Source organism: Hemitrygon akajei, chromosome 15 (genome assembly GCF_048418815.1).
Source record: "Hemitrygon akajei chromosome 15, sHemAka1.3, whole genome shotgun sequence".
Lineage (NCBI taxonomy): Eukaryota > Metazoa > Chordata > Chondrichthyes > Myliobatiformes > Dasyatidae > Hemitrygon > Hemitrygon akajei.
Genome location: NC_133138.1, coordinates 18,522,393 through 18,543,344, shown reverse-complemented (window position 1 = coordinate 18,543,344; position 20,952 = coordinate 18,522,393). Strand labels below are relative to the sequence as shown.

At 40.9% G+C, this 20,952-nt stretch overlaps 1 long non-coding RNA gene across 1 annotated transcript in view; it reads right to left on the bottom strand.

Annotated features, from left to right (window-relative positions):
- LOC140739200 (uncharacterized) overlaps positions 1-4,874 on the bottom strand; it is a 55,472-nt gene extending 50,598 nt beyond the window's left edge. The window contains exons 1-2 of the long non-coding RNA XR_012101577.1: positions 4,747-4,874; positions 3,489-3,588 (exon numbers count right to left, since the gene is read on the bottom strand). This is a non-coding gene — a long non-coding RNA (uncharacterized lncRNA). The remainder of the gene's footprint in view (positions 1-3,488; positions 3,589-4,746) is intronic.
- Between the last annotated feature and the right edge of the window lie 16,078 nt (positions 4,875-20,952).

Here is a 20,952-nt window from a genome sequence, read left to right as displayed (position 1 = left end):
ATATAACTGTACTACTAATATCTACTAATACTACCTGTACTACTCTAACTACTATCTCTATTAATATCTAACTGTAATTTGTTACAGTTCTCAGCAATGCACACCAAACTCCACTCCCTTACCCATGTTAGATTCATCTACAAAGTAATAAAATTTGTTTTCTCATTCCAGATCCTAAAACTGTTCCTTGCAGAACACCACTATACTTTCCTCCAGCTATTCTTTTTTTTTCCAATTTTTATTATTATTTATTCTTAGTTTACAAAGCAGCACAGCATATCATAGAGCAGATACACTACAGCATATTTATACAGCTATTCTTTACTCCCACTCTAAGATTTTCTTTCCTGAGGAGGCAATTCAACCTGCAATCTGTCCTCTGGCTCTGCATTTCCTGACATTCTTTATTCTATTACTGAAATCTCTGAAGGTCTAGATAAATTACATCTAATATATTACTATTTTCTGCTATCCCCCAAAAAAATCAACAAGATTGATCAAGATTATTTTTTTAAATACTACACTGATAAGTCATTATTATACTTTTCATGTGTAGGTATTCTGTACTCAATGTTCAAAGTAAATTTATTAACAAAGTACATGTATGTCACTATGTACAACCCTGAGATTCATTTCCTTGCGGGTGTACTCAATAATTCTATAGAATAATAACCATAACAGAATCAATGAAAGACTGCCCAACTTGGCTGTTCAACCAGAGTGCAGAAGACAACAAACTGTACAAATACAAAATGAAGGAATTAATAATAATAAGTAAATAAGCAATAAATGTCGAGATCATGAGAAGAAGAGTCCTTGAATGTAGAACTTTTATAAACTTCTATAAACTTTCTTTCCTTTAATAGGCTTTCCATTATTTTATCCTCCTATAGGTCTATAACTCCTTGGGCATGTTCGATCCAGCTTCTTGTATATGTATTTATTATATTAGCTATTGTCTAGCTCAATAGCATTATGCATTTTCCAAATAATCTGTCTCTGTTTTCCCTTGTCTAGATTCTCTTAAATACATAAGATCCAGAGTTTGTATTTAATCATTTGTGTTGTGTTGATCTCTAACAGTTCTATTTTCATTTCAGCCTTCATGTGGACACATGGAACAAACTACTTAGCTGTGTAGTTCAGAGTAGTATCCTAGAGACTTTCAAATCTAAACTTGTGAATAGGAATTTGGCAAGCTTCGTTGGGCTGAATGGCCTGTTCTTGTCAAAACCTTTCTAATGTTGTAAGGTTCATTTCTTATTGATGTACTGTATCTATAAAATATTTTGCTACATTTTTAAAACTTTCCTTGATAACTTAATTTCTTAGATCTTCTGTGTTATTTCCCGATCAGATTTCCTTCCTATACAACTGCCAGTGCCCACTTAAAGCACAATGCTCTTTCCATTTACATGGAACAGACTTATTTTATAACCATATAACAATTACAGCATGGAAACAGGCCATCTCGGCCCTTCTAGCCCGTGCCGAACATTTATTCTCACCTAGTCCCACTGGCCTGCACTCAGCCCATAACCCTCCATTCCTTTCCTGTCCATATACCTATCCAATTTTACTTTAAATGACAACACCGAACCTGCCTCCACCACTTCTACAGGAAGCTCATTCCACACAGCTACCACTCTCAGAGTAAAGAAATTCCCCCTCGTGTTACCCGTAAACTTTTGCCCCCTAAATCTCAACTCATGGTCTCTTGTTTGAATCTCCGCCACTCTCAATGGAAAAAGCCTATCCACGTCCACTCTATCTATCCCCCTCATAATTTTAAACACCTCTATTAAGTCCCCCCTCAACATTCTGCACTCCAAAGAATAAAGACCTAACTTGTTCAACCTTTCCCTGTAACTTGGGTGCTGAAACCCAGGTAACATTCTAGTAAATCTTCTCTATACTCTCTCTATTTTGTTGACATCTCTCCTATAATTCGGTGACCAGAACTGTACATAATACTCCAAATTCGGCCTTACCAATGCCTTGTACAATTTTAACATTACATCCCAACTCCTATACTCAATGCTCTGATTTATAAAGGCCAGCATAACAAAAGCTTTCTTCACCACCCTATCCACATGAGATTCCACCTTCAGGGAACTATGCACCATTATTCCTAGATCACTCTGTTCTACTGCATTCTCCAATGCCCTACCATTTACCATGTATGTCCTGTTTGGATTATTCCTACCAAAATGTAGCACCTCACACTTATCAGCATTAAACTCCATCTGCCATTGCTCAGCCCACTCTTCTAACTGGCCTAAATCTCTGCAAGCTTTGAAAACCTACTTTATTATCCACAACACCATCTACCTCAGTATTATCTGTATACTTACTAATCCAATTTACCACCCCATCATCCAGATCATTAATGTATATGACAAACAACAGTGGACCCAGTACAGATCCCTGAGGCTCACCACTAGTCACCAGCCTCCAACCTTACAAACAGTTATCCACCACTACTCTCTGGCATCTCCCATCCAGCCACTGCTGAATCCATTTCACTACTTCGATATTAATACCTAACAATTGAACCTTTCTAACTAACTTTCCGTGTGGAACCTTGTCAAAGGCCTTACCGAAGTCCATATAGACAACTTCCGCTGCTTTACCCTTGTCAACTTTCCTCGTAACCTCTTCAAAAAATTCAATAAGATTTGTCAAACATGACCTTCCATGCACAAATCCATGCTGACTGTTCCTAATCAGACCCTGTTTATCCAGATAATTATATATACCATCTCTAAGAATACTTTCCATTAATTTACCCACCACTGACGTCAAACTGACAGGCCTATAATTGCTAGGTTTACTCTTAGAACCCTTTTTAAACAATGGAACCACATGAGCAATACGCCAATCCTCCGGCACCATCCCCGTTTCTAATGACATTTGAAATATTTCTGTCAGAGCCCCTGCTATCTCTACACTAACTTCCCTCAAGGTCCTAGGGAATATCTTGTCAGGATCTGGAGATTTATCCACTTTTAACAATGCGGACTAGATTTAACTGGTGTTAGAAAGATCTGGGTTTGAGAGCTAGCGAATATGTCACCAATTAGCGGAGTAGTTAGTGCTGGCTGCATTTACAAATCATTTTAATGAACAGTCAATATGAAGTTGCCTTGTATGCATTACAATCAATGGACATAGATTACAATGTATAATGCAATAGGTAAGTTCAAAGTTCAAAGTACATTTATTATCAAAGTACATATGTATACCATATACGACTTTGAAATTTGTCTTCTTACTAGCAGCCACAAAAGCAAAGAAATCCAATAGAACCCATTAAAAAAGACCATCAAACACCCATTGTCTGAAAAAAAAATAACAAATCTGATTTATCCCCAGCAACTTCTAGTTTTGGTTATGGAACCCTCATCACAAAACATAAGAGAAAGAAGAACGTCTAATCTTATCTTTATCTAGTATATAATACATATAGACTAAATCAAGTTCCTCACCTCTGGACATCTTTGTTAGAACATTCAAAGCTTGTGTTGGTTGGAGTTTGACGCTGCTCATATTTGAACTTTAATTTGCAAATCGTTCTTCAATGGTTCACTGACAATGTAAATATAATGAATCACTAAGATGAATGTAGCACAAGTTAAGAAATCACTTGTAAACATTTTCATCATGAGCTGCAGTGTAAGTGAACAGCTAGATCAAATGAAGTCAAAGCTACAATATAACTCCAGGCACTGGGATTCGCCTCTCTCCACCTTCCTCTCAATCTGAAATCAATGGATGTATCATGTTTCCATATTTGATGGCTAATATGCATCATCAGCTTTTTTTGCTGAGGTGGCGAAGTGTAAATTCACTTCCTGGTCTAATAGAGGATTGATTGATCATAGTATTAATTTCTGTTCGCATCCTGTAAAGTCTATGTGCAAAGGAAAAATTAAGTCACATCCAGTAATGCAAAGCTGTATATCTCTTTAATTTTATGTCATCTATCATAAAATTGCAAACGTGTAAGTACCATCAACTGGTACTCTGCCAGGACTTCTATTGGACTCACTATTCATTACAGTAAAGTATATGCCCATTGCTATCATTAGTTTTCAGTATAATATACTGTACTCACTTAATCAGTTCTAAGAAATTTGTATCTTTGTACTATCTAGCATAAGCTCTACCCATGAAAATCAGTTGTTTCATGAAAACCACTCATCCTGTGAGAAAGACATTAGAGAGTTTTGAAACTAAATCCCACACAGCTATATTTTTGTTCAAGTTTAAGTTCAGGTTTACATTTAATTGTCATTCAACTGTACACAGTTACACAACTAAACAAAACAGTGTTCCTCCGGGCCCAAAGTGCAAAATACAGAACATATAATCACGCCTAGCACACAGCACATATAGTTGAGGTAACACAGACAATGACAAAAAATAGCACAAGCCCCTGAGTGACATAGCCTGAAGACTGATGGTGCATGGGATGTTGTTCTGGAGCCAAGTTTCTGTAAGAACAAGTATGCAGCAGTCTCATACTGGTTCAGTAGATGAAGACAAAACAGCTGGTCTCGTGTTGGGTCAGCAAAAGACAATTCAGCTTGCCTTCATTGAGCGAACACTGGAAAGCACCACTGATGGGACAGGCCAGGCCGCAACTCAGGAGAGCTTCCAGAATGCCCACCGTGCCTCTGTTTGTGCACTGCACTAGTGAATTTTACCTGAAACTGTATCACTAACCAAACTTAGATATCATACCTGGTTTCTCCGTTCCAACATGGCATTTGCACAAAAATCCTCTCAGCGAACTGCATTTAGTCTTCTGCAGTAATTATAGGGCCCCATGCTGCCCTGGTTTGCTGGCGTTAGTCCATTGTGCAGGGCCTATCAGCAACGGCAACTGAGCCCGATGAACTAAATAAAAGTACAGAAGGGATTAGCAGAGCAGCCATTGTCAGGAGTAGGCCAGTGGCGAAAGCGGGCTTTGGCAAGGTAAGTGGACTTTGTTTTTGGTTCTTTGCATTTTTTTGAGGAATAGCGAGCATGTCAGTAGGATTAGTATTTTGCTTTGGGTGTCGGATGTTGGAATCCTGGGAATCTTCCAGTCTCCCAGATGGCCACATCTGCACCAGGTGCACCGAGATGCAGCTCCTGAGAGACCGTGTTAGAGATCTGGAGCTGCGGCTCGATGACCTACAGCTTATTAGCTAGACTGAACAGGAGATAGAGAGGAGCTACAGGGAGTTAGACAAGTGGGTGACAGTCAGGGAAGCGAGGAAAAAAGCTCAGATAGTAGAGAGCACCCTTGCGACCATCCCCCTCAGTAATCGTTATCTCATTTTGGATGCGGTTGGGGGGTGGGGATGACCTGACAGAGGACGACCACGGTGATCGGGTCTCTGGCACTGAGCCTGGTTCCATGGTGCAGAAGGGAGAGAAGAAGATGAGGAATGCGGTAGTCATAGCGGATTCCATAGTGAGGGGAACAGAGAAGAGGTTCTGTCAGCCTGATAGAGATACCCGCATTGGTGTGTTGCCTGCAAGGTGCCAGGGTACGGGACGTCTCAGATCGTGTGCAGAGTATTCTGAAGGGAGAGGGTGAACAACCAAAAGTCTTGATACACATTGGTACCAATGACATAGGTAGAAAAAGGGAGGAGGTCCTGAAGAGAGAATTCAGAAAGTTGGGTAGGAAGCTGAAAAGCAGGGCCTCCAGGGTAGTAATCTCAGGATTGCTGCCTGTGCCACGTGTTAGTGAGTGCAAGAATAGCATGATCAGGCATATTAATGTGTGGCTGAGACACTGGTGTAGAGGGCAGGAATTCAGATTGCTGGGGCCTCTTCTGGGGGGATAGAACCTGTACAAAAATGATGGGTTGCACCTAAATCCAAAGAGGTCCAATATCCTAGCGGGCACATTTAATTAGGGCGGGTTTAAACTAATTTGGCAGGGTGATGGGAACTGGAGTGATGGGGCTGAGGAAGGGGAAAACAGAAATAAATCAAAGATAGCTTGCAACATTGATTATAGAAAGAACAGGCAGGAGATAAGGCATAATCACAGTCAGTGGGATGAGTTACAGGGCAACAGAGCGTGATGCAGTTAAAACAGAAAGCAACAAATACTGAACTGAAAGTGTTGTATTTGAATGCATGCAGCATACGGAATTAAATGGACGGTCTTGAAATTCAGCTAGATTGGCAAATATGACATGGTGGCCATCTCTGAAACTTGGCTAAAGGATAGCTGCCATTGGGAGCTGAATGTCCAAGGATATATGGTATATCAGAAAGATAGGTTAGTAGGCAGAGGGTGTGGTATGGCTCTGTGTATAAGAAATAATATTAAATCATTGGAAAGAGATGACATAGGATTGGAAGGTGTACAGTCTTTATCGGCTGAGTTAAGAAATGGCAAGGGTAAAAGGGCCCTAATGGCAGTTGAATACAGGCCTCCAAACAGCAGCCGGGATGCTGTACAAATTACAGCAAAAGGTAGAAAAAGCATGTCAGAAAGGCAATGTCATGATAATCTTTGGGGATTTCAATATGAAAGTGGATTAGGAAAACCAGACTAGATAGATAGATAGATAGATACTTTATTCATCCCCATGGGGAAATTCAACATTTTTTCCAATGTCCCATACACTTGTTTTAGCAAAACTAATTACATACAATACATAACTCAGTAAAAATATGATATGCATCTAAATCACTCTCTCAAAAAGCATTAATAATAGCTTTTAAAAAGTTCTTAAGTAGTTTACTTAGATACATTAAATACAATCAACCCCAGCACTTTAACATATCTTACTCCTGGTGGTTGAATTGTAAAGCCTAATGGCATTGGGGAGTATTGACCTCTTCATCCTGTCTGAGGAGCATTGCATCGATAGCAACCTGTCGCTGAAACTGCTTCTCTCTCTCTGGATGGTACTATGTAGAGGATGTTCAGGGTTTTCCATAATTGACCATAGCCTACTCAGCGCCCTTCGCTCAGCTACCGATGTTATACTCTCCAGTACTTTGCCCACGACAGAGCCCGCCTTCCTTACCAGCTTATTAAGACGTGAGGCGTCCCTCTTCTTAATGCTGCCTCCCCAACACGCCACCACAAAGAAGAGGGCGCTCTCCACAACTGACCTATAGAACATCTTCAGCATCTCACTACAGACATTGAATGACGCCAACCTTCTAAGGAAGTACAGTCGACTCTGTGCCTTCCTGCACAAGGCATCTGTGTTGGCAGTCCAGTCTAGCTTCTCGTCTAACTGTACTCCCAGATACTTGTAGGTCTTAACCTGCTCCACACATTCTCCATTAATGATCACTGGCTCCATATGAGGCCTAGGTCTCCTAAAGTCCACCATCATCTCCTTGGTCTTGGTGATATTGAGACGCAGGTAGTTTGAGTTGCACCATATCACAAAGTCCTGTATCAGTTTCCTATACTCCTCCTCCTGTCCATTCCTGACACACCCCACTATGGCCGTGTCGTCAGTGAACTTCTGCACATGGCAGGACTCCGAGTTATATTGGAAGTCTGATGTGTACAGGGTGAACAGGACCGGAGAGAGTACGGTCCCCTGTGGCGCTCCTGTGCTGCTGACCACCGTGTCAGACCTACAGTCTCCCAGCCGCACATACTGAGGTCTATCTGTCAAGTAGTCCACTATCCAATCCACCATGTGAGAGTCTACTCCCATCTCCGTTAGTTTGTGCCTTAAGATCTTGGGCTGGATGGTGTTAAAGGCACTAGAGAAGTCCAGGAATGTAATCCTCACAGCACCACTGACCCCATCTAGGTGAGAGAGGGATTTGTGCAGCAAATACGTGATAGCATCCTCCACTCCCACCTTCTCCTTATACGCAAACTGAAGAGGATCCCGGGCGTGCCTGGTTTGTGGCCTCAGATTCTGTATTATCAGCCAGATCTTCCTCAGTTGTACTGGACCTCAATAGAGAGAATTTGTAGAATGTCTGAGGGTTGGCTTTTTAGAACAGCTTGATCCACAAGGGGATCGGCTGTGCTGGATTGGGTGTTGTGCAATGATCCGGAGGTGATAAGAGAACTTAAGGTTAAAGAACCCCTTAGGGAACAGTGATCACAATATGATCGAGTTCACATTGAAATTTGAGAGGGAAAAAATAAAATCTAATGTGTCGATATTTCAGTGGAATAAAGGAAATTACAATGGTATGAGAGAGGAACTGGCTGAAGTTGACTGGAAAGGGACATTTACAGGAAAGACAGCAGATCAATAATGGCTGGAGTTTCTGTGAAAAATGAGGGAAGTGCAAGACAGATATATTCCAAATAAGAAGAAATTTTCAAAGGGAAGAAGGACACTACCGTGGCTAACAAGTGAAGTCAGAGCCAAAGTAAAAGAAAAAGAGAAGCCAGAGCTAGTGAGAAGATAGAGGATGGGGGAGCTTTTAAAAACTTGCAGAAGGAAACTAAGAAGGTCATTAGGAAAGAAAAGATGAATTATAGGAGGAAGCTGGTAATTAATATAAAAGATACTAAAAGCTTTTTTAAGTGTATAAAAGGTAAAAGAGAGTTGAGGGTAGATATAGGCCCAATACAAAATGACGCTGGAGATATTGTAATGAGAGATGCCGAGATGGCAGAGAAACGGAATGCATATTTTGCATCAGTGGAAAACGCCTGCAGTATACCGGACATTCAAGAATGTCAGGGAAGTGAAGTTTGTGCAGTGAAAATTACGACTGAGAAGGTGCTCAGAAAGCTTAATGGTCTGAAGGGGAATAAATCTCCTGGACCTGATGGAATGCACCCTCGGGTTCTGAAGGAGGTAGCTGGAGAGATTGCAGAGGCATTAACAATGATCTTTCAAGAATTGATAGATTCTGGCATTGTACCGGATGACTGGAAACCTGCAAATGTCACTCCGCTATTTGAGAAGTGTGGGAGGCAGCAGAAAGGAAACTATAGACCTGTTAGACTGACATCAGTGGCTGGGAAGTTGTTGGAATCGATTGTTAGGGATTGATTGGAGGTACATGTCAAGATAGGCCAAAGCCAGCATGGTTTCCTGAAAGGAAAATCCTGCCTGACAAACCTACTGCAATTCTTTGAGGAAATTACAAGCAGGGTAGACAAAGGAGATGTAGTAGACATGGTGTACTTGGATTTTCAGAAGGCCTTTGACAAGGTGCCACACATAAGGCTGCTTAGCAAGATAAGAGCCCATGGAATTACAGGGAACTTACTAGCATGAGTGGAGCATTGGCTGATCGACAGAAAACAGAGTGGGAATAAAGTGACAACACCCACAAAATGCTGGTGGGACACAGCAGGCCAGGCAGCATCTACAGAGAGAAGCGCTGTCGACGTTTCGGGCCGAGACATCAACAGCACTTCTCCCTATAGATGCTGCCTGGCCTGCTGTGTCCCACCAGCATTTTGTGTGTGTTGTTTGAATTTCCAGCATCTGCAGATTTCCTCGTGTTTGGGAATAAAGCGATCCTATTCTGGCTGGCTGCCGGTTACCTGTGGAGTTCCAAAGGGGTCTGTGTTGGGACTGCTGCTTTTTACAATGATTTGGACTATGGTACTAATGGATTTGTGGCTGAATTTGCCGATGATACAAAGATAGGTGGAGGAGTGGGTAGTGTTGAGGAAACAGAGAGCCTGCAGAAAGATTTAAATAGTCTAGGGGAATGGGCAAAGAAGTGGCAAATGAAATACAATGTTGGAAAGTATATGGTCATGCGCTTTGGTGGAAGAAATAAATGGGCACACTATTATTTAGAGGGGAAAGAATTCAAAATGCAGAGATGCGAAGGGACTTGGGAGTCCTTGTGCAAGGTACCCTAAAGGTTTACCTCCAGTTTAAGTCAATTGTGAAGAAAGCAAATGCAATGTTGGCATTCATTTCTAGAGGTATAGAACATAACAGCAGGGATGTGATGTTGTGGCTTTATAAGGCACTCGTGAGACCACACTTGGAGTATTGTGTGCAGTTTTGGGCTCCTTGTTTTAGAAAGGATATACTGACATTGGAGAGGGTTCAGAAAAGATTTACAAGAATGATTCCAGGAATGAAAGGGTTGCCGAATGAGGAATATCTGGCAGCTCTTTGGCTGTATTCCCTGGAGTTCAGGAGAATGGGGGGGTGGGGGGGGAATCTCATAGAAACATTCCAAATGTTAAAAAGCCTGAACAGATTAGATATGGCAAAGTTATTTCCCATGGGAGGCGATTCTAGGACAAGAGGGCACAACTTCAGGATTGAAGGATGTCATTTTAGAACTGAGATGCAGATAAGTTACTTTAGTCAGAAGGTGGTAAATCTGCAGAATTTGTTACCATGAGCAGCTGTGGAGGCCAAGTCATTGGGTGCATTTAAGGTAGAGATAGATAGGTTCTTGATTAGCCAGGGAATCAAAGGGTATGGGGTGAAAGCAGGGGAGTGGGGATGACTGGAAGAATTGGATCAGGCCATGATTGAATGGCAGAGCAGACTCGATGGGCCAAATGGCCTCATTCTGCTCATATATCTTATGGTCTTATGGTTACTGCAGAGGAATCTGCAGTGCAAATCTTATACATAGTTTCCAACATTAACTTTTCTTCAGTGATCAGCCCCAGCAATCTCTCCCTCCACCTCCTTCCTCACTCACATTGGCCCATCAGATGTCAGCCCTTTCCAAATTTTGAGCCATCCATCCCTCCTACAACCTATCTAATTATCTACTTGTACTCTCTTTCCCCAGATCAACTGAATTAACCCCACCAACCAGCCCCAATAATGATCCGTTCAGGACGCTGATAATCTCCAGACTCTTCTGTGACCATATCCCCAGAACAGTCTCCATCTTCTCTGAACTTTTACCAAACACTACCCATCTCTTGCATACCCAGAATCTTCACCTGCTCTGCATATTTTCTCTACTCCCATTCTTTCCCTATCACATCAATCATCACCCCCAACTTTCCCTAATCAATTCTGCAACATACACTTTCAGTTTTGTGCAAGCCAGCACATCTGACCGTGGAGGCTAAGCACCAAACTTTCATATCCAGCATCTGCTTTCACACGTTATAGAACTTCTAAGCCACAGTCTCTTTATGGTAGAGGTAGAGTCAGGGTAGTTTATCTGTTGAAGTAAGTTATATTGTTCATTGAGGGAGATGAATGGAATTGTTACAAAATTCTCCTGACAAACAAGCAATACCAAGCTCTCAAATGAATAGCTACCTTTTGTAGGTGCAGTAATTGCTAATGGGCTTATCTAGATGTATACTCCAATTCTTATCAAACTGAAAATAAAAAAAACTGTTCTGATATTCTGCACATTGGTTACATGCCATGGCATCCATTAAAATGGGTAACACTCTATAATTTTCTTCTATTTATCAAGTCTACTTTAATAATTAGCATAAAGTAACAATAGAACTCCACTCAAACCTTTAGGGTTAGACCTAAATCAAATTTAATTAACCTGAGGGTTTTCATTTTTTTTATATAAATTTGAGACAACCCATATCCTTCAGCAAATCAAATTCTATCTACTGTGTAACACAGATTAGCAAGCTTCCTCCTTTTATTTTCTCTTGGGAAATTGTAATTCTTCTTTTGCAATTAGCTTTACCAGATATGCAATATCTCATACAAATAACAATGATGCCCTTTGAAATCCAATTGTAATTTTAATGAACAAATTTTAAACTATAATAATATTCTGCTGACCTGAAAAAAACAGCACAAATTGGATTACTTCTAAATTGCATTAAAATGTATTCATCTTTGCTGATAGTTTTAAAATTTATGCCACAAGCCCTGAAATTGGACTGTTCCTAAATATAAGTGCTAAACTTGTACACTTTGTTTAATCTGCACTGATTTGTACCAATTAGATGTAGCATTTGATTTCAATACTGATTTTAAGCAATCATATGGGTATTACAACACACAGGTCTTGGTGATTATTGCCTCAGTACTGAATACCACACCAGCTAACCCATTCCTGCAGTAATCAGCAGAATATACAGAAGCCTAAAAGCTTGTACTAATAGGCTCAAGGACACTTCTATCCCTCTGTTATAAGAATCAGAATCAGATTTAATTACACTGGCATATATCATGAAATTTGTTGTTTTGACACTGCATTACAATTCCTTATTGCTCTTAATGATGGATGTTGCCTTTTGAGGCATCGCCTTTTGAAGGTGTCCCCGATTCTGTCAAGGATAGTGCCCATGATGGAACTGGCTGAGTTCACAAATGTCTGCAGCTTCTTCTGACCCTGAGTGACCCCTCCATGCCAGATGGCAATGCAACCAGTAAGAATGCTCTCTGAGGTATATCAATAGAAATTTACCAGAGATTTTGGTGAAATACCAAGTCTCCTCAAATTCCTCATGAAATATAGCCACAGCTGTGACTTCTTTGTAATTGCATCATTATGTTGGGCCCATGTTAGATCTTCAAAGATGTTGACATCCAGGATCCCTCGATAAGGACTGATGGTGTTTCATGGACCTACCCTTCTTGAAGTTCACAATCAATTCATTGGTCTTACTGATGTTGAATGCAAGGTTGTTGTTGTGCCACCACTAAACCAGCTGATCCATTGCCCACCTGTATGCCTCCTTGTCACCATCTGAAAATCTGCCAACAATAGTTGTGTCCTCAACAAATTTATAGATGCCATTTGAGCTGTGCCTACACAGTCATGGGTGTAGAGAGTGTAGAGTAGTCGGCTGAGCACACATTCTTGAGGTGTGCCAGTGTTGATCGTCAGCGAGGACTAGATGTTATTTCCAATCCTCTCTTGGTGAGGAAGATGATCCAGTTGCAGAGGGATATACATAGGCACAGGTTTTGGAGCTTATTGATTAGAACTGAGGGTACAATTGTGTTGAACACTGAACAGTAATCAATAAACGTCAACCCTTATATATACTTCTAAATGTACAGCTCTAGCCCTGAGCCGACTGTGAAAGTCCTGGTTCATTCATGGCTTCATCTAAAACCAGCTTTTATTAACCACACTCATTGCTTAACCATTGCAGAGGATATTTTAAGAATCAACCAAATTGCTATGGGTCTGAATGTCACTTAAACCAGACTGAGTAAGGATACTTTTCTTCTCTGACCAATATTAATTAATGAGATGGTTTTTTTTACAAAAATCCAGCTGTTCTACAGCCATCTTTACTAAGACAAGTTGTATTTGTTTATTTAGATCAGTTTTTCTCAACTTTTTTGCCCTGGAGGAATGCCTGAAATAATTTTCAGGTCTCAGGGAACCCCTACATAAAAATTATTATATCTACAGCTCACAGTACGTTAGCGTGATCAGTAAGTTGTAGATTTAATAATCCAAAAGTAATTGTCAATGCTGTTTAGAGTACTGAATGAATTTTTAGCCAACCTTTCTCAGAAAAAAAGGTAGTTAAGCTTAGCTTACCTTTCTTGAAATTAATCTCTTTTTCCATTTCATAAGTTTTAAAGCAAAACATAATAAATTTCTGTTAAATAACTGGCTTAAGCCAAAAGTGGTATTTAATTTTTCTAGAGGCAGGCTCGGTAGATTTAATTTAAATGAAGGTTGTAAATTGATTTTAATTAACTCTATTTACAACATGATAATTTATAGACAATGCTAAATAGTAAAGTTATTAAAACCATAAGCCAAAGAATTACGAATAAAAAGACAGCCTAAGACACAATTTTACACAAGACTGTGAAAAAACATTTTCTTACTAAGTGACATGATCAGGCTCAAACATGACCCAGCATGTGAAACCTGTGCTTGTTTTTTGCTGCATAAGTCAGTCGGCAGTGCATAAGGGGAAGCTGGGGGAGGTAATTCAGGAGGGAGAAGTTGACATCACAGCCCAAATCGGGCAAGTCCGTTCAATGTTCGGAGACCATTCAAGCTCCTCATCAGCCTAACATCCTCCCCTCCATGCAATACAGTGCTCACTAATTATCAATGGCCTCCCTAATCTCATGTCAAAAACTGAGAATGGACTCAACCAAATAAGCATGGTCCTACTGCACACTGTCATACTGGGCTGAGACCTCTAACGAGATTGCCAATGGGGCTGCTCAGTCAATGGCCACCACTGCGAACACTAGCATTGTGCAAAGTTCAAAACATAATGTTTATTTTTTTTTAAATCACAATCTCTCACGGAACCCTGGTTTAGATTATTAAACTGCCATGGTCACATTTGACTTTCTATCTCAGTTTGTTTACAAGTTAGTTGTCCAGTAATTTAACCATTGCACCATTAATAAATCTTTAAGTTCCTCGTTAGAAATCCAATCAAACAAAATGCAACTCATAATTAATTTTCTTTGATAAGGTGCCAAAATATTGGAAAAAGGTGGCCTGAAGGGACAGCTACTAAAATATGCTATCAATTGTTTTAAATCTATTTCCATTGAAATTTTATCTATGAAAACCATCAGTTCCAATTTTTCTCTATTTTTGTTTGACTTTACTTGATATGATTTAATTGAAATTACCTAATATTCCTTGAAAACCTTTTTTTAATTCCTCAACTCATTTGACACAGTATAAGATAGGCATGAGGAATCATAACTCAAGTCATTTATCCTCATTGACCCTCCAGAATCCAATATAGTAAAACAAAATTACATATGTACTAAAAATAGAACTATCTCTATGAAAATTTATTTTACAATTTTACACTGCACACACTGCACAGTAAAAATTGTAGTATCTTTTCTTTCTGTGAACCTCAGTATTTGAACTATCTAAGCAATAAATTCAAGAAATATGAAGGTTTTAGCTCAGTCCAGAACCTTGCAATAAAAAAATATAGATTTTTGTTATATAAAATGTTGAGACCATCAATGTGAATTTTCTATTTCCTGAACAAAGCATTCTCAACTCCCAAATTATTCAGCTTTAAATGCTTATCTATTTCGTCTGGGGGAAAAATATATAGTTGATTGTAAGCAACTGAAACCAATATTTAAACATATCAAAGAAACATGAACACAAGAAATCCAGAGCAACACACACAAAATGTTGGAAGAGCTCAGCAGATCAGGCAGCATCTATTGAAGTGAATAAACAATTGATGTCAGGCCAAAACCCTTCTTCAGCACTGGAGAGGAAGTGGGAAGATACCAGAATAAAAAAGGTGGAGGAAGGGGAGGGAGGATAGCTAGAAGAAAACAGGTGGGCAGGAAAGGTAAAAGGCTGGAGAGGAAGGAATCTGATAGGAGAGGAGAGTGGACCACAGGAGAAATGGAAGTCAGGGTGACCCAGGAGGAAGTGATAGGCCATCAAAAAGAGGCAAGAGGCCAAAGTGGGGAATAGAAGAAGAGGAAAGGAGAAGGAAAAAAATATTCATGCCACCAGGTTGGAGCCTACCCAGAAGAAATATAAGGTGTTGCTCCCCCACCCTGAGGGGGGCCTCATCGTGACATAAGAGGAGGTCATGGACTGACATATTGGAACGGGAATGGGAATCAGAATTAAAACGTTTTGCAACCAGGAAGTTCTACTTTTGGCAGATGGAGAGGAGGTGCTTGACAAAGCAGTCCCTCAATTTACAATGTGTCTCACCAGTCTAGAGGAAGCCACATTAGGAGCACCAGGCACAATAGAGGACCCCATCAGATTTGCAGTTGAAATGTCTTCTCACACAAAAGCCCTGTTTAGACCCTGAAGGGAGGTGAGGGAAGAGGTGAATGAGCAGATGTAGAACTTTGGGCACTTGCAAAGATAAGTGCCAGAAGGGAAATTGGTGGGGAGGGATAAATTGGCAAAGGAACCACAGTGGGAGTGATCCCTACAGAAAGCAGAGAAGGTGGGAAGTAAAGATACGTTTGGTGATAGGATCCTTCTGGAGATGGCAGAAATTAGGGAAATAGTCATAAAAAGGTACAGCACAGAAACAGGCCCTTCAGCCTATCTAGTCTATTCTGTACTATTTGAACTGCCTAGTCCCATTGATCTGATCCCAAACCATACCTCTCCATAACCCTCCCATCCATGTACCTATCCAAACTTTTCTTAAATGTTAAAATCGATCTCACATGCATTAATTGCACTGGCACTCTCTCGACCCTCTGAGTGAAGATGTTTCATCTCATGTTACCCTTAAACTTTTCACCTTTCACCCTTAACCCATGATCTTTAGTCATAGTGTCACCCAGCCCCACAGAAAAAGCCTACTTACATTTACCCTGTCTATACCCCTCATCATTTTGTTTACCCCTGAAATCTCCCCTCAGTCTTCTACATTCCAAGAAATAAAGTCCAAACCTATTCAATCTTTCCTTATAACTCAGGTCCTCCAGACCCACCAACATCCTTGTAACTTTTCTCCGTACTCTTTTAGCCTTATTTACATCTTTCCTTAAGTGACCAAAATTGCACAGAATACTCCAAATTAGGCCTTACCAATATCTTATAAAACTTCAACATAACATCACATCTCCTGTAGTCAATACTTTGATTTACAAAAGCCAAGGTGCCAAAAGCTTTCACAACAACTCTATTTACCTGTGATGCCACTTTCAATGAATTTTGTATCTGTATTCACATATCCCTTTGTTCTGCAGCACTCCTCAGTACACTACTGTTCTTGAGTAAGACCTATGCTGGTTAGCCCTTCCGAAGTGCAACACCATGCACTTGTCTGCATTAAATTCCATCTGCCATTTTTCAGCCCATTTTTCCAGCTAGTCCAGATCCCACTACAAGCTATGATAGCCTTCCTCGCTGTCCACTACTTCCCCAATCTTGGCAATAGCTGCAAATTAGCTAATTCAGTTAACCACATTATCAGCCAGATCATTGATATAAATGGACAGCAATGAGGGACTCAGCATAGATCCCCGTGGCACTCCACTAGTCACAAGCCTCCAATCAGAAAGGCAACCATATACACCATTCTCTGGCTTCTCCCACAAAGCCAATGTCTAATCCAATTTACTACCTCATCTTGAATGCCAAGTGACTGAATCTTGTTGACTAACATCCCAAGCAGGATCTTGACAAATGCCTTGCTAAAGACCATGCAGACAACATTCACTGCCTTGACTTCATCAACTTTGCTGGTAACTTCCTCAAAAAACTCTATAAGATTGATTAGACATGACCTACCTCACACAAAGCCATGCTGACAATCCCTAATTAGTCCCTGCCTATCCAAATACTCATATATCCAGTCCCTTAGAATACCTTCCAGTAACTTTCCCACTACTGATGTCAGGCTCACTAGCCTATAATTTCCTGGTTTATTTTTATGGTTTTTCTTACACAGCTGAACAACATTAGCTATCCTCCATTCCTTCAGTACCTCACCTGTCGCTAGGGCCCCAGCAATATCTGCACTTGCCTCTCATAAGGTCCAAAGGAACACCTTGTAAGTCCTGGAGATTTATCCACCCTAATTTACCTCAAGGTCGCAAACACCTCCTCCTCTGTTATCTCTATAGGGCCGATAACCTCACAGCTGCTTTGCCTCACTTCTATAGACTCTGTGTCCATCTCCTGAGTAAACACAGATGCAAAAAGTCCATTTAAGATCTCCCCCATCTCTTTTGACTCCACGCATATATTACCATTTTGATCTTCCAGGCGGCCAATTTTGTCCCTTGTAATCATTTTGCTCTTAACATATCTATGGAATCTTTTAGGATTCTCCTTCACCTTGTCTGCTAGGGCAACCTCATGCCTTCCTTTAGCTCTCCTGATTTCTTTCTTGCGTTTTCTTGCATTTCTTATACTCTATAAGTACCTCATTTGATCATACCTCCATATAGCTGATAAGCACCTTTTTTTTTCTTAACCAGGGCCTCAATATTTCTTGAAAACCAAGGTTCCCTAAACCTGCTACCTTTACCTTTTTATTCTAAGAAGTACATACAAGCTTTGTACTCTCAAAATGTCACTTTTGAAAGCCTCCCAGTTACCAAGTACACCTTTGCCCGACTCAGTTCACACTTGACAGATCCTTTCGGATACAATCAAAATTGGCCATTCTCCAATTTAAAATCCCAACCTGCAGACCAGACCTATCCTTTTCTATATTTACTTTGAAACTAATGGCATTATGATTACTAGATTCAAAGTGTTCCCATACACAAACTTCTTTCACCTGCCCTGTCTCATTCCCTAAAAGATTAAGTATCGCACACTCTCTCATTGGGACTTCTATGTACTGATTAAGAAAACTTTAGTGAATATAATTAACAAACTCTATCCAATCCAGTCCTTTTACAGTATGGGATTCCCAGATAAGATGTGGAAAGTTAAAATCAACGACTATAACAGCATATGTTTCTTGCAATAGCCTGCAATCTCTCTACGAATTTGTTCCTCTAAGTCCTGTGGACTATTAGATGGACTGTAATATACCCCAGTAACATGGTCATACCTTTCTTATTCCTCAGTTCCCTCCATAAAGCCTCGTTACACATGTTCTCCAGTCTTTTCTGACTGAGCACTGCTGTGACATTTTCCCTGACTAGTAACACCACCCCCCCATTCCTCCCTCTCTGTTGTGTCTAAAACAATGAACTCCAAAATATTGAGCTCCCAGTCTTTCCCTCCTGCAACCAAGTCTCACTGATGGCTGCAAACATCATAATTCCATGTGTTGATCTATGCCCTCAGCTTAACAGCCTTTCCTACAAAATTTCTTACATTGAAATATTCACAGCTCAGAACATTAGTTACATTATGCTCAACTTTTTGATTCCTGACATTCCTGGGGTCTTAACAACATCTATCTCCGCAATGTTTCCACTACCTGTTCTGGCACTCTGGTCCTCATCCTCCTGCAGTTTAAACCCCCCATGCAGCAGTATCAAACCTTCCCACCAGGATATTAGTTCCTCCTCCAGTTCATGTGAAAGCCATCTTTTCTGTGCAGGTCTCACTTTCCCTGGAAGAGAGCACAATGATCCAAAAGTGGGCTGAGCAGTGGCAGTTGGAGTTCAACCCGGAGAAGTGTGAGGTGGTACACTTTGGAAGGACAATCTCCAAGGCAGAGTACCAAGTAAATGGCAGGATACTTGGTAGTGTGGAGGAGCAGAGGGATCTGGGGGTACATGTCCACAGATCCCTGAAAGTTGCCTCACAGGTAGATAGGGTAATTAAGAAAACTTATGGGGTGTTAGCTTTCATAAGTCGAGGGTAGAGTTTAAGAGACGTGATGTAATGATGCAGCTCTATAAAACTCTAGTTAGGCCACACATGGAGTACTGTGTCTAGTTCTGGTCGCCTCAGTATAGGAAGGATGTGGAAGCATTGGAAAGGGTACAGAGGAGATTTACCAGGATGCTGCCTAGTTTAGAGAGTATGGATTATGATCAGATTAAGGGAGCTAGGGCTTTACTCTTTGGAGAGAAGGAGGATGAGAGGAGACATGATAGAGGTGTACAAGATATTAAGAGGAATAGACAGAGTGGACAGCCAGCGCCTCTTTCCCAGGGCATCACTGCTCAGTACAAGAGGACATGGCTTTAAGGTAAGGGAAGGGAAGTTCAAGGGGGATATTAGAGGAAGGTTTTTCACTCAGAGAGTGGTTGGTGCATGGAATGCACTGCCTGAGTCAGTGGTGGAGGCAGACACACTAGTGAAGTTTAAGAGACTACTAGACAGGTATATGGACGAATTTAAGGTAGGGGGTTATATTTGAGGCAGGGTTAGAGGGTCAGCACAAGATTGTGGGCTGAAAGGCCTGTAATGTGCTGTACTATTCTATGTATGTTCTAAAAATCTGACACCCTCCCTCCTATACCAACTTTCTATTTCTGGCCTCACTAGCATGGGTAGCAATACTGAGATCACAACCCTGGAGATCCTATCCTTTAACTTAGAACCTAACTCCCTAAACTCACTTTATAGAGCTTTGTCAATTCTCCCTACCTATGTCCTTGGTATCTACATACACTATGATCTCTGGCTGCTCACCCTTTCACTTAGGAATGCTGAGGAATCAATCTGAGATTTCCTGGATCCTGGCATCCGAGGAGCAACATACCATCCGAGAATCTCATTCTCATCCACAGAATCTCTTTTTTGTTCTCCTAATTAACGATTCCTCTATCACCACAGCCTACCTCTTCTTCCTCATTTTCCTTCTGAGTCAGAGCCAGACTCAGTGCCAGAGATCTGACTGCTGTTATTTTCCTCTGCTAGGTCATTTCCCCTCAACAGTATGCAAAGTGATATACCTGTTGTTGAGGGAGGTGGCCACAGGGATACTCTGCACTGGCTGTTTAACCCCTTTCCCCTTCCTGTCACCCAGTCTCCCGTGTTCTGTCCCTTGGGTGTAACTACCTCTCTATATGTCCCTTTTATCACCCTCTCAGTTTCTTGAATGATCTGGAGTTCATCCAGTTCCTTCTCCAACTCTTTAACACGGAGTGTTAGAAGCTGCAGCTTCTTGCAGGTGAAGTCGTCAACAACACTGGAGGTCTCCCTAACTTCCCACATCTCACAAAAGGAGCATTCAACTATCCTGCCTGGCATCCTTACTGTTCTAACTGTGCAACTATAAAGAAAGAAACAATAAATAAACTGAGGGGAAAATCTACCTACAGCTTTTTTGCCTTCTCATGCTCAAGCCTCTTCCTCGCTGAAGCCTCAAATAAACACTTTAACACTGACAACTCCAGCAATGGCTGCTCCAACAATTTGCGGAGAATGATGTCTTGGGTGTGGAGGCTCATGTGATGGTAGGCAAGGACAAGAGGAACTCTATCACTGTTAACACGGCGGGAAGATGGGGTGAGCACAGATGTTTGGACAATGGAGGAGATGCGAGTGAGAGTAGCATCAATGGTGGAGAAAGAAACATGCTCATTTTGATACTAAGAAAATATTCAGTCCCAAGAATAATTTTAACCTTCAGCACAAATCTGAATTTTGTGGCTCATTGGAAATGAAATTCATCTTTGACAAGATTGAGAATGCCAAGTTGTTTGAGGGCCT